Raw genomic sequence first — 10,890 nt, forward strand, 5'->3', positions numbered from 1 at the left:
GCTCAACAAGAAGCTGCTAGTTTTGGTTTCTGTCATGGTGAAAATTAATTTCAAATTTGCCATTTTAAATAGTCTAAATTGCCAAATGAAACATTCATGATATGTGCATTCGTGCTTATGGCACATGAGGAGCACACTTCAGAAAGACTGAGCTTTATATAGACGCACAAAGAGACTACAAGATTACATCTGGTGTATAATTGGTGGTTATCAACGTTCCATCTTGGAGGTTAATGCCATTCTTTCAGACTCGGTAAACTCAAAACATTAATTTCACCAATCAAATGTGCCGATTTGACCAAGGCCACTTTTTCTTTCATTCATTCTGAAGTACAGTTACAGAGCATTTGTTCCACTTAACACATGAATGCCAGTATTTCTGGGGGCTTCTTCTTGTATTCATCTTCCAAAAATCAACCATCAGAAGGGCTGCAAGGTCATGTGACTGTGTTGTTATGTGTGTGTTCTCAAGAGACGAGCTGAGCCAATCTGCAGGAGTGGTGCTGAGGCTTACAGGGTATTTGTTCATGGATCAGTATCAACAGGTTTTGCATCCTGATCCATTTCCAGCCATTTATTTACCAGTACTCATTACACCGCAGGATCGCGGGAGTCAAAAATGCTGCAAAAACTGTGCTGGAATCTATTCCAAATGCTTAAGCATTGCACGAGTGAATGAACAAATAAACAGCAGTTTTAATGAAAGACATCAACAGGAAAGCAACCACAGCTGAAGTGGGTTCAACATTTTGCAGATATTAAGTGCAACTTTTGGCCGGAGACATCACATGATCTCTTTAGTATTTTACTAAAACTGAGAATGGAGAGAGGCTGTCCGAAACCCGTCCAAGCACTGCTGGCTCCGGCCACAACAATTATAGACTGGCACTCCATGGCCTTTGTTACATGTATTATTATGTGTATTAACATCTGGCAGGGGCTCCATATGAAAATGATCCCTTTGGTTAAATGTGTTTTACATTTTCTTCCAGTTGATCAGTGTTCATTGTTGCTATATTTGTTGCAGTATATTGCATTATATGTGCAATACAAAACATTACAAGAAAGCATTAGGGGAACCAATATTGCAGGCGGTATTTTCTTAGCCCAGAATGACACAAACGCATCTTCCAAATTGCATCAGCTTCTCTATTTTTAATTTAAGTTTTCTTTTGGGCTAAGCGTGGCCTGCTCTTTTTTGTGTTCATTTACAATTGACAAGTCAAGCTACTCTGCCTGCAGCACTAAGTGTAGAGAACTGAATGTAAGCACAGATGCAGACATTCATGTCTGTAAACAGAGTGATAGATTGCTCTACCCCAGCAATTTGAAACTCTGAGTTTGTGCAGATCTCTATAACAGATACGCTATCATTTAAACACTTGCACATACATAAACACACACTACCTTTCCAATGCTCATGCTGTCAAGGAAAGTAAAGATAGAGGGAGAGAGACAAAGAAAGATAGTTACAGAGAGAGAGAGAGCATAAAGACAAAAAGATAGACGCAGCAAGTGATGGGAAGATGACATGAAACCAAGTGGAGAAAAATGAGTGAGTGAGAGCAAAACAGAGCGAATGGAGAGAGAAGTGGATAGAGATAGAGCGAGGCATCCATCCATCATGCAGCACTGCCTCTGTCAGACTCAAGTAATAGATGACGATAGATAGAGGGGAGAGCAGACACTCCTCTTCAATCTATCTCCACTCACTATCTGGGTTCACTTGTCAGGTCTGCTCTGTCACCCCAGACCAAGACAATTACAGAGGAAAGGGGAGAGAGGAACAGTTACACACAAACACGTGGACACAAACAGACACACAAACAAAGAGCAGCTGTTTAACTGAAGAGAAGACGCAAGAGGAATCCTTGTGATCAGTCATCAATGTGACAACAGAAGACGTAACGCACCTCATCTACTATTAAATACAATGTGTAACCTGGTACTGACTTCACAATATTATGACACAGGGGTAGCACAGCAGGTAACGGTAAACAAGTCATGACATAATAGGGGAATAGTAACTACTCAGTGTGATGTATCACTTTTCATTGGGTGCACAAAAAGACTAAATAATGACAAAGTAATTAGTAATGAATGAGTCATCACTAGTTTGTGCCCCTCAGCAGCTGGCTCAGAGTTAATCAGGAACCGCTCATGAAGAAAATGGTCATTATTCTGATTGATCATTATGAACTAATCATTACAGAAAGATTCATTAATATAATATATACCAGTCTGTTCTCCAAGATCTCATCGTTATCTACTACACAGTCCTTGAATCAGTGTAATTCAGGAACTACTCATGAACAATTGATTAGTTATCAGGTCATTTCTCACTCCTTCCTCATGTAACGTGTGCATATTTTTGTGTACAGTATTGTTAAGTGTTACCAATGTCAAGTGTGACGAGATCAAACAAAATATAACCAAAATCCAAGATTTTAAAGACATTATTAATGATTTAATTAATGTAATGTCAAAACCAGATCACTGCAGCATCAATATGTTGAATAAAAATCCCACATTAGCATTAGCAGTAAAAATCATCAACAATTCTTATTAACTTTCTAGACAACCGTCATTATGCCATGTGCACCTTGGTCGGGTGATCATGTCTGTTCTGTGACTGTGCTCACAGCTGTGTTCAACTGGGGCGTATTTTTTTAAAGGAAATAAGAATATTTCAATGCATTTATCATGCAATGTTAAATAAAACTGCTATGCCATCTGCATGCTGTTAATGCACAGTAAACACTGTAAAAGCTGCTCTGCACTCCCTGTAAAAGCCTCAGTAAAAAGAATTGAAGAAGGCTTTGATTATAAAGGAACTGCATAAGTCTTAAGTGATGGCGGTGGTGTTTAACTGGGGTTAGCCACTCATTTCTACATTTAGACTTGTGAACTAATTAGAGGAGCAGAAGGTGCTTTCTGCAATTTGGGAGAACCATAAATCTCCATATGCACGGTGACAGTAAGTTTCCAATGCCATTTCTGCCCACGCCCTGGAACACACATATTATTAACAGAAAGTACCAGTGGGCCACTACAGTCATAAAATATGCTAATTTCATAGGGTAATCATAATGTTTAATGCAACACTTGTTCACATGCCTAAATGTGACCAGACGTGCTGGTGTGGCTCGCTGTAAAAGGGGCAGCATTAGGACTGTGTTTATATGTCATGCCCAATCAAATCAGCTCTTCCCATCCCATTTTAAAGAAGTCTTCTCCCCAATGGCAGACTTTTGAGGCTGTCCAAGACTGAGGTATCTGTACTTGAGGAGACATCTGCAGTTCCACGTGCATCTGACTGGCATGAATAAGAAACACAGGCATTAAATTAAACATAGTCCAGACAACAATTCCCATTTAACTCATAACAATGTGAGTTGGTTACACGCACAACTCCACTTCAGTTCAAAAAAGGTGACATTTTTCACAACTGGTAGGTAATAAATCCCATAAAACTGAAATATTCTGTTAGAAATCAAGGTGAAACATCTGAAAATGTGTAAGGATGTGATGAAGGCTTCATGGCTTTGGGCAAAAAACATCAGTCTAAAGAATGAATGCAAAAATACAGGTCAATATACAGCACACGCCTCCCTCCACCAAATAAAACCAAGACAAATCATTCCTCCTGGTTTTGTCATATGAAACAAAGGCAGAGAACTGCTGCAGCACACCAGTATATTTCACACAGTTTGGACCCAAAGACGGGTCCACGGATGATAAACACTGACCCCGATATTACTCCTGACCAATTCAAGGTATCCACTGCTACTGATTTTAAATGCTAAGCCCTTGAACTGTATAGAGGAACACTGTTGGTGCTGTAGGTTAACATTATAAACTCTGTGTTTTCCTTGATTTGCATAGTCACAATAAATCTCCCTTGGCCTGGCTTGACAAAAACAAACAAAAACAAACAAACAGATGAGATGAGAGATGAAATTTTGGAAACTTACAGGATGCTGTGGTTTAGCCGAGCAGTGTTATATGCCTCTGCCTGCCTGCTCAAAACAGCACCATGCTAATACCAGGCTGCTTGGCATTCAGCATGCTCTCTCTCTCTCTCTCTCTCTCTCTCTCCCTCCCTCCCTCCCTCTTTCTCTTCACCTCTCTTTCTCTTTCGGCAGCATCTCTCACCCGCTCTTCCCTGGTGAGGTGGGATTGCGCCACTGAACCAGCATCTGTTGCCACACACATGCACACCCACGCGCACACACACACGCAAACGTACACTGACTGTGCAGACATTTAAACCCCTACTGTAGTGGGCAGCATGTCGCTGTGTTGAGAACATCATGATGACATATTTTGGACATTAAAACTATAAAGCAGCGTGTTTCCATATCACAGTCTTCACGCCTGGAGCTTCTTGGTGAAATATTCTCACCTTATGCTCCTCCTTTTTTCTCTCATTCCTCCTTCCTTTTTCCTTCATCCCTCATCCTCTCCCTCATGAAGCAACCCTTCCCTTTTTCCCGTCCTCCTCCTCCTCCTCCTCCTCCTCACCAACACTTTCTCCCCTCTCTTCACTGCTCTGTGCATTTCCTTCCCTCCTCCTTCTCCTCTCCCTCCTTCACAAACACAGAATTTGTTCTTAATTGACCCGCCTTGTTGAATAAAGGTCAATTCCTCCCCAACAGCTTCTTATGTTCCACTTTTTCTTACTACCTCCAGCCTTTCTCCCTCCCATCTTCCCTTTCCTTTCATCTGTCTTTTCTGCAGCCTGCCCTTCCTTGCATGTCTTTCATCACTGCAACGTCACTCCCTTTTTTCATCATGCAGACATTAGGTCCTTGCTGCAGCCATCCCATCTTCATGCAACCTTTCTTTTTTTAAAACAACAAAACATTTAAGTGCAAATATCCACACACCAGTGTACATACGTACATTCAGTCTATACAGAGTTAGACGTACCAGTGCAAGAGCCTCGCTTGTACCTGCAGACCTATACATCACTTCCCCACAGAGATGAGACTGTATTTTCCTTCTCTCTCGAAAACTCATTGAGTTTCTCTGTGTGAGTTCCATTTCTTTTCTGCCCTGTCTGTCTCGCCCATACAGACACATCAATCAATTAGATTTACACTCCTCCAGAATTTACTCGTCTCCTCGGCGTTATTATTCAATCTGATGTTGACAGAATGAAAGGAGTTTTACATGTTGCCAACCGTAGAAGGCTTTACTTCTCCGTTAGCTCAAAAAGTTGCTTGGATTTCTTCAGACATCATGTCGAGTCATGGCCACTGAAGAGTCAGCTGCACTATCAGCACAAACCTATGCCACCCAGGGCTTCTAATTGACCAATCCAAAGTCCAGCCCAGCTTAGTTAGTGTGGCTTGGTCGGACAAGCTTGACAAAAACATACATGGTTCCAGTTCTGTCTAGCCACGTGTTGCGGTGGAAATTAGACTGGGCATCAGGTAACGTTGCTTTAAGACACTGACAGCAAGGACGACAGTATGTGATTGAGGCAAAGCCATGCAAATTAAGTCTACTCGTCTCTTCTCCTTTTACTACAGTAAATTTTCTGTTGGATGTTGGGTACTGTCAGTCCAAATAGATAATGCAATCCCTTTCCAAATCTCTTTAAAGTCACCACATAATTAAGGAGGAAACCTGGTTGATGGTCCTCTTGATGTAACTATACATTAGCGAGCTGTTTAGCTAGCAAAATTTGGTTTTATTTTCAGCGTAGATAAGCCTAGCAAATAGCATAACAGGAAAGGGGAAGTTGACCGAGGTTCAGCCAGAGTCAGCTGTTTAATCCATTATATGACTGTTACTGTAATAAGGGACCAAAGTAAAACTTTTAATACTTCTAAATAATCTAAGTACCTGCCTTCCCTCAGACTCAAGCCTTCCTCTTCCCTTCTTTGACTCTCAGCGTAGTTCAGTTCATTGTAAACATGACAAAGTACCATGCATTGTCAGCTCTTGCAGAAGCAGGGCAAGTGTTAATGACTCTCACTCTTTCATCATCACATGCCATCTCCCATCAATCTCCAACCTCTGCTGCACTCAATTAGGAGGGCGAAAAGAACCCAATCATTTAAAAATCTGTCAACTGAGTGATAGGACAGCAGTATATGTGCTTATGACTGCCCTGTTCAAAATAATCAGAAGGCTTGACGGCAGCTTTCCCACACTCTCTGGCACTGGTTCTCCCTTTGGTATGTTTTTCTGAAACCTTCAGCCGAAATCCCAGTAAGTGAATCATGACTTCGCCACTTTCACGCCTGTTTTCATACTGGAAATCAGGGTCAATTGACTCTCTTGGCCTTCCCCACAGCACACAAATTTCTGCCTTTCCTGCACTCAACTGAGAAATGATTGTACAGTATCGGTGAGTCTTCCAATCCAGTCTGTGCTTACTTGATCCATTATACCATATGATGTTTAAAAGTGAGAAATGTGCTCATTGGCTTTCTTGCGAAGAGTTAGATGAAACGAAAGTTACCACTCACATCGTCAATACAGTAGCTGGAGCCAGAAGCTGGTTTGCTTAGCTTGGCATAAAGACTGGAAACAAGTGGAAACAGTAAAAACTAAAGAGTAAGAACAACATATTGTGGTTTTACAGGGATTATGTGCTGGACTATTCTCCCTGGACGCAGAAACTTCCTGCAGCCTTGTCAATACCATGACAAGCTGAGGCTCCAGGAAGTTACTGCAACCAACCAGCGCATAGCCTGAACCACAATATATCATTTTTCCACCAGTTTTTTGCACATATCAGAGATATAACATCTTTGTTAATCTACATTCATTTAATATAAATATATGCACAGATATATTAAAATATTCTTCGGATTCTGTTTCTGAGTTGAATCATGTGAATGCCTCATATGTTCGTACAAACACACTAAAATAGCTGGACCTAACACTGCCCCCCTGAGACACTTTATCCAACTCAGTTTCCATGGCACTGTGAGAATACTCTGTTTATTCATGTGTAGTGGGATATGAAGATGCATGAGAGGTGCAAATCCAATAAGAGCTCGACCAGAATGTGAGGTATAACTCAGACCACTGTGCACACTTTGGCATGCTCGCTGTGACAAGGCATGGTTCATTACAGCATTCTTGGAGAAAAATTTAGCATGCAGTCATCTTTGGCCACGTTTGAGGCTCCAAACTCAATCTTCATCAAGTCTTCTGTCTGTATTTGAGTTGCAGTCTTTGTGCACAGGGGTCATGGTCAAGGATACATGCATTCCATTGACTTCCAGCATTTCCCCATTGCAGATTGCATACATTGCAATTGTGATCTGAACTGCATCAATATCTCACTATAAAAATGAAAATCTTTCAAGACTCTGGCTAAACAGTGTTTCAAGCCACACTCAAACATGATGCATCAATACAAGCAAGAAAGAATGAGCAAATGTAGGCAAGAAGGATTGAAATATCGACACAAGGCTTCGGCTAAGCCACAGGTATACACGTTTGGAGGCTGGAAACAGGAAAGCCAGCCACCGGCTTCCTCGAGACCTCATTTAATCTTGCATGTGTGTTTACATGTGTTTTATGGTGGCTTAGAGACATTGCAAAACCCCATCAAAATGCAAATGGGGCAGTTAAGCACAAGGAAATTCGCCAGGTAAAGAGGAGCTGATGAGCTGACACGGCAAACTAAATAGTTAGCTGTGTGTAGTTTTTTGTGGTTCCCTCTCTCTCTCTCTCTCTCTCTCTCTCTCTCTCTCTCTCTCTCTCTCTCTCTGTGCGTGTCTCTCTTTCTGTCTCCATGGTGCAGCAATGACCATTACGCAGCAATCCATTGGATAATACCATACAGTGGCTACAGCATAGCGCCGTTAGAGTATTCTATAGCCTCCAGCATGCTATTGTTAGAGCTTTCTTAAAGGATCGTTTCAATGCCAGCTGCAACACCTGCTCTCTCTATCTTTTCTAATTCCTCTCCTATATCTTCTCGGCCGTTTCCCCTCCCGACTGCTGCCCTCCCAATTTACTTCGTTCTGTTACCTTATCCTGTCCTCTCCTATTTTCTCGACTCAAGCAGTCCTCCCTCTCACCTGCCATTATCCCCTCTCCTCCCGCTTCTCCCCTGAGCACCTTTCTCCTATCACCCAGGCCATCTCCTCTCCTTCTCTGCTGCCCTCTTCCCCGAACAACTCCCTTTAAGTCTCACTTCTCCCCCTGTCTGTGCTCCCTTGGTCCTGCTCTCCTCGCCAGCCTGCTCCCCTTTAACTTAATCAATTGCATTCTTCTCCTCCTCCCTCCAGTTTTCCCTTTATATCCACCCTTCCCTCATCACCCCTTCTCCTCCAAACTCTCAAGACTCTACCTTTGCCTCCTCTCCTCCCATGCTGTTTTATCCACCTGCTATTTTATCCCATCTCTGTTCAAATCTCGCCCCATCTCATCTCCTCATCTATTTCTACACTCCTCCCATGCTTTATACCTTCAGCATCTATCCCCATCCCTCCTGGCCTTAATCTAGAGAGAGGATATCACCATCTCTAAATCGTATGGGAGAGAAAACACCAGCGCCATTATCTCCCCATCTGCCTTCTCTCTCTCTCTCTCTCTCTCTCTCTCTCTCTCTCTCTCTCTCTCTCTCTCTTTGTGTGTGTGTGTGTGTGTGTGTGTGTGTGTGTGTGTGTGTGTGTGTGTGTGTGTGTGTGTGTGTGTGTGTGTGTGTACTCAAATCGGCTCCTCTAAAATTACATATCAGCCGCTCAGAAACATTGCGGCACAAATGAGCGCCGGAGAGCAGAAGGTGTCGGAGGGTGGAGAGCAGGGAGGTAAATGTGCGATACTCGGACAGATGAGAAAAGTAGGTAAAGAGACCTGAAGCCAAAGATGCACATACCTGCGCGTCTCCTTCTCCTCCTCCTCTTAGGTACAGGCTATTTCTCCTCCGCTTATCTCCTCCACCCTTTTCAAAGGATATGTTAAATAATCCTCCTCCCGGTCAGACAAATTTTCAAACCAAATAAGATATCATATCCACTTTTTTGGGGGGGGGGAGGGGGTTCTGGTGTTGCACCGCGCAAGGCTGGCCGCGGAGCGGGGCTCCTGGAGTGGTGGTTGGGCACGCGAGGCGTTTCAGTGTAGTTCCCGTTGAGTTTGCACGGAAAGCCCGGTGCGGGTACTCGACCGGTGGCAGCCTATAACCTACAGCAATCCGGTGTCCGCCGCTGACCCACTGGGACAGAACTGTGAGCGTGGAAAAACGCCGTTAAACCGGCGCACCGCCGCGTTGCGCACTCATCTGGTCTCCACATGAGCTCCCCGTGTTTCCGTCAAGACTCCGTTAATCGGTCATTCAAAGGAAGAAACCCAGCCGCCGGGGCTTAATGTCGGAATCCAGTGTCCAGTTAAAGAGTGGAGGAACAGCAACGGGCAGGGAGAGTGAGGAAAGCGTCTCAGCACTCGGTGGAAGCGGCCACGGTCATCGGTTTTAGGCTACTCAGCCGGTCTCCACGTAAACTCCCCTATAGGTGCTCTTTGCTCCCCCGTTCAGCAGCTGTCATTCCTGCACCCCACATCACATTTCACTCATTCACAGCTCATTTGCATCGTGTCTGCACTTGCTTGTAGAATAATAATCCCCTCTGCTTGTTCGGTCGGGAGGTGGTTATCCGCGTCAGGTAAGAAATTGAATAATGAGAGAACAAACGGTCAGAAAAGAAACTGCAGAATCAGAGGAGCGTGCTTAAATGGTCGTCCCCCCCGTTCAGCCACAGAAGTGACTTTGTCTTGACCTCTCTCTTCTCTCCAAGGAGAGACACCGGACAGCAGTGCGTGCTGCCCGGTGGATGGCAGAAAAACACGCGCTTCAGACAGAGAAAGGGGTGGTAAATCCGGCTATGAAAGCAGTCTCAAACCCCGTCCTTTCCCCTCAGTCGTTAAAATGCGCTCTGATCCGGCACGGTGAGCATCTCCGTCCCCTCCTGCAGTTACTTTCACACTGTGCGGCGGTTTGTCCCGGGAGGCGATCCGCCTACCAGTTCCTCCTCTGTCTGCCTCCTTCCCTCTGTGTCCGTGTCCAGCTCTGCCTATGGACAAGTCTCTGCTCCGGGGTTACAAGCTGGTAATAACGGATGGAGACGTTATGACGACTGTGCGTGATGGCATCGCCGGGGCGTTTGAAGTAGCTGATGTAGTTTGGGTCTGTCAAGAGTCGCAAGAGACGGCAACACGGCCAGAGGTTCTCAAAGTGAGGGACGGGGACCCCAAGGGGGTCGTGGGCATGCAAGTGCATCCGTGGCTAAAAATAAAGTCGTTCCGCTTTATGATTGTGTTATTATGTATTAGGAGTTTTTCAGGCGATGATAATGCACATACAAGTGACCATTTCCTTTTAAAACAACTCTCTGCATGTGCTGGAATGCAACACATTTTTTTCCCCCATAAACAATTTAATATCAGCCAGAAAAGTCTATTCTTACTCCAGTGATGTAAATATGCCTCTAAACACACATTACAGCCTGCTTCTTTCAAAATGAACTCCTGGTTGCCAACATCCCTTCTTTTAAAGCTAAAGTTTGATGTTTTTAATGCTTTTTCGCGCATAATCCCAGACATTTTTGTGCGGGTTAAACAAACAATAGGACGTTTTCCTTGATGAGTTTTACAGATGTTGGCACAGGATGTGGTACAGAGACAGATTAGCTGCCAGTCTTTGATAATCCGCTGCACTGATATTTAATGGACAGATATGAGTGGTATCATTTTCATGTTGAATTATTCCTTTAAAAATTAGGATAGACAATGATCATGAGAGGGCTCAATAACACCCACAGAATGTCATCAATTTCCTGCTGTAATCCACACTTGTAATGACCACTAGAGGGTGGAGATGAGTGGTCGGGTTCTCCCAATTGATGATTAACATTAACAGTAAAC

The 10,890-nt window shown here is 43.8% G+C and overlaps 1 protein-coding gene across 2 annotated transcripts in view; it reads right to left on the reverse strand.

Moving 5' to 3' along the window:
• The window catches only part of LOC139336209 (leucine-rich repeat and fibronectin type III domain-containing protein 1-like protein), a 169,070-nt gene extending 158,924 nt beyond the window's left edge, over positions 1-10,146 (reverse strand). The window contains exon 1 of one of the 2 annotated variants that reach the window (XM_070970205.1): positions 8,852-10,146. The gene's annotated coding sequence lies outside the window, so the exon portion shown is untranslated. The remainder of the gene's footprint in view (positions 1-8,851) is intronic. The other variant, XM_070970204.1, reaches the window with a different exon arrangement.
• Positions 10,147-10,890: the final 744 nt, after the last annotated feature.

The sequence above is a fragment of the Chaetodon trifascialis genome, chromosome 9, assembly GCF_039877785.1.
Source record: "Chaetodon trifascialis isolate fChaTrf1 chromosome 9, fChaTrf1.hap1, whole genome shotgun sequence".
NCBI lineage: Eukaryota > Metazoa > Chordata > Actinopteri > Chaetodontiformes > Chaetodontidae > Chaetodon > Chaetodon trifascialis.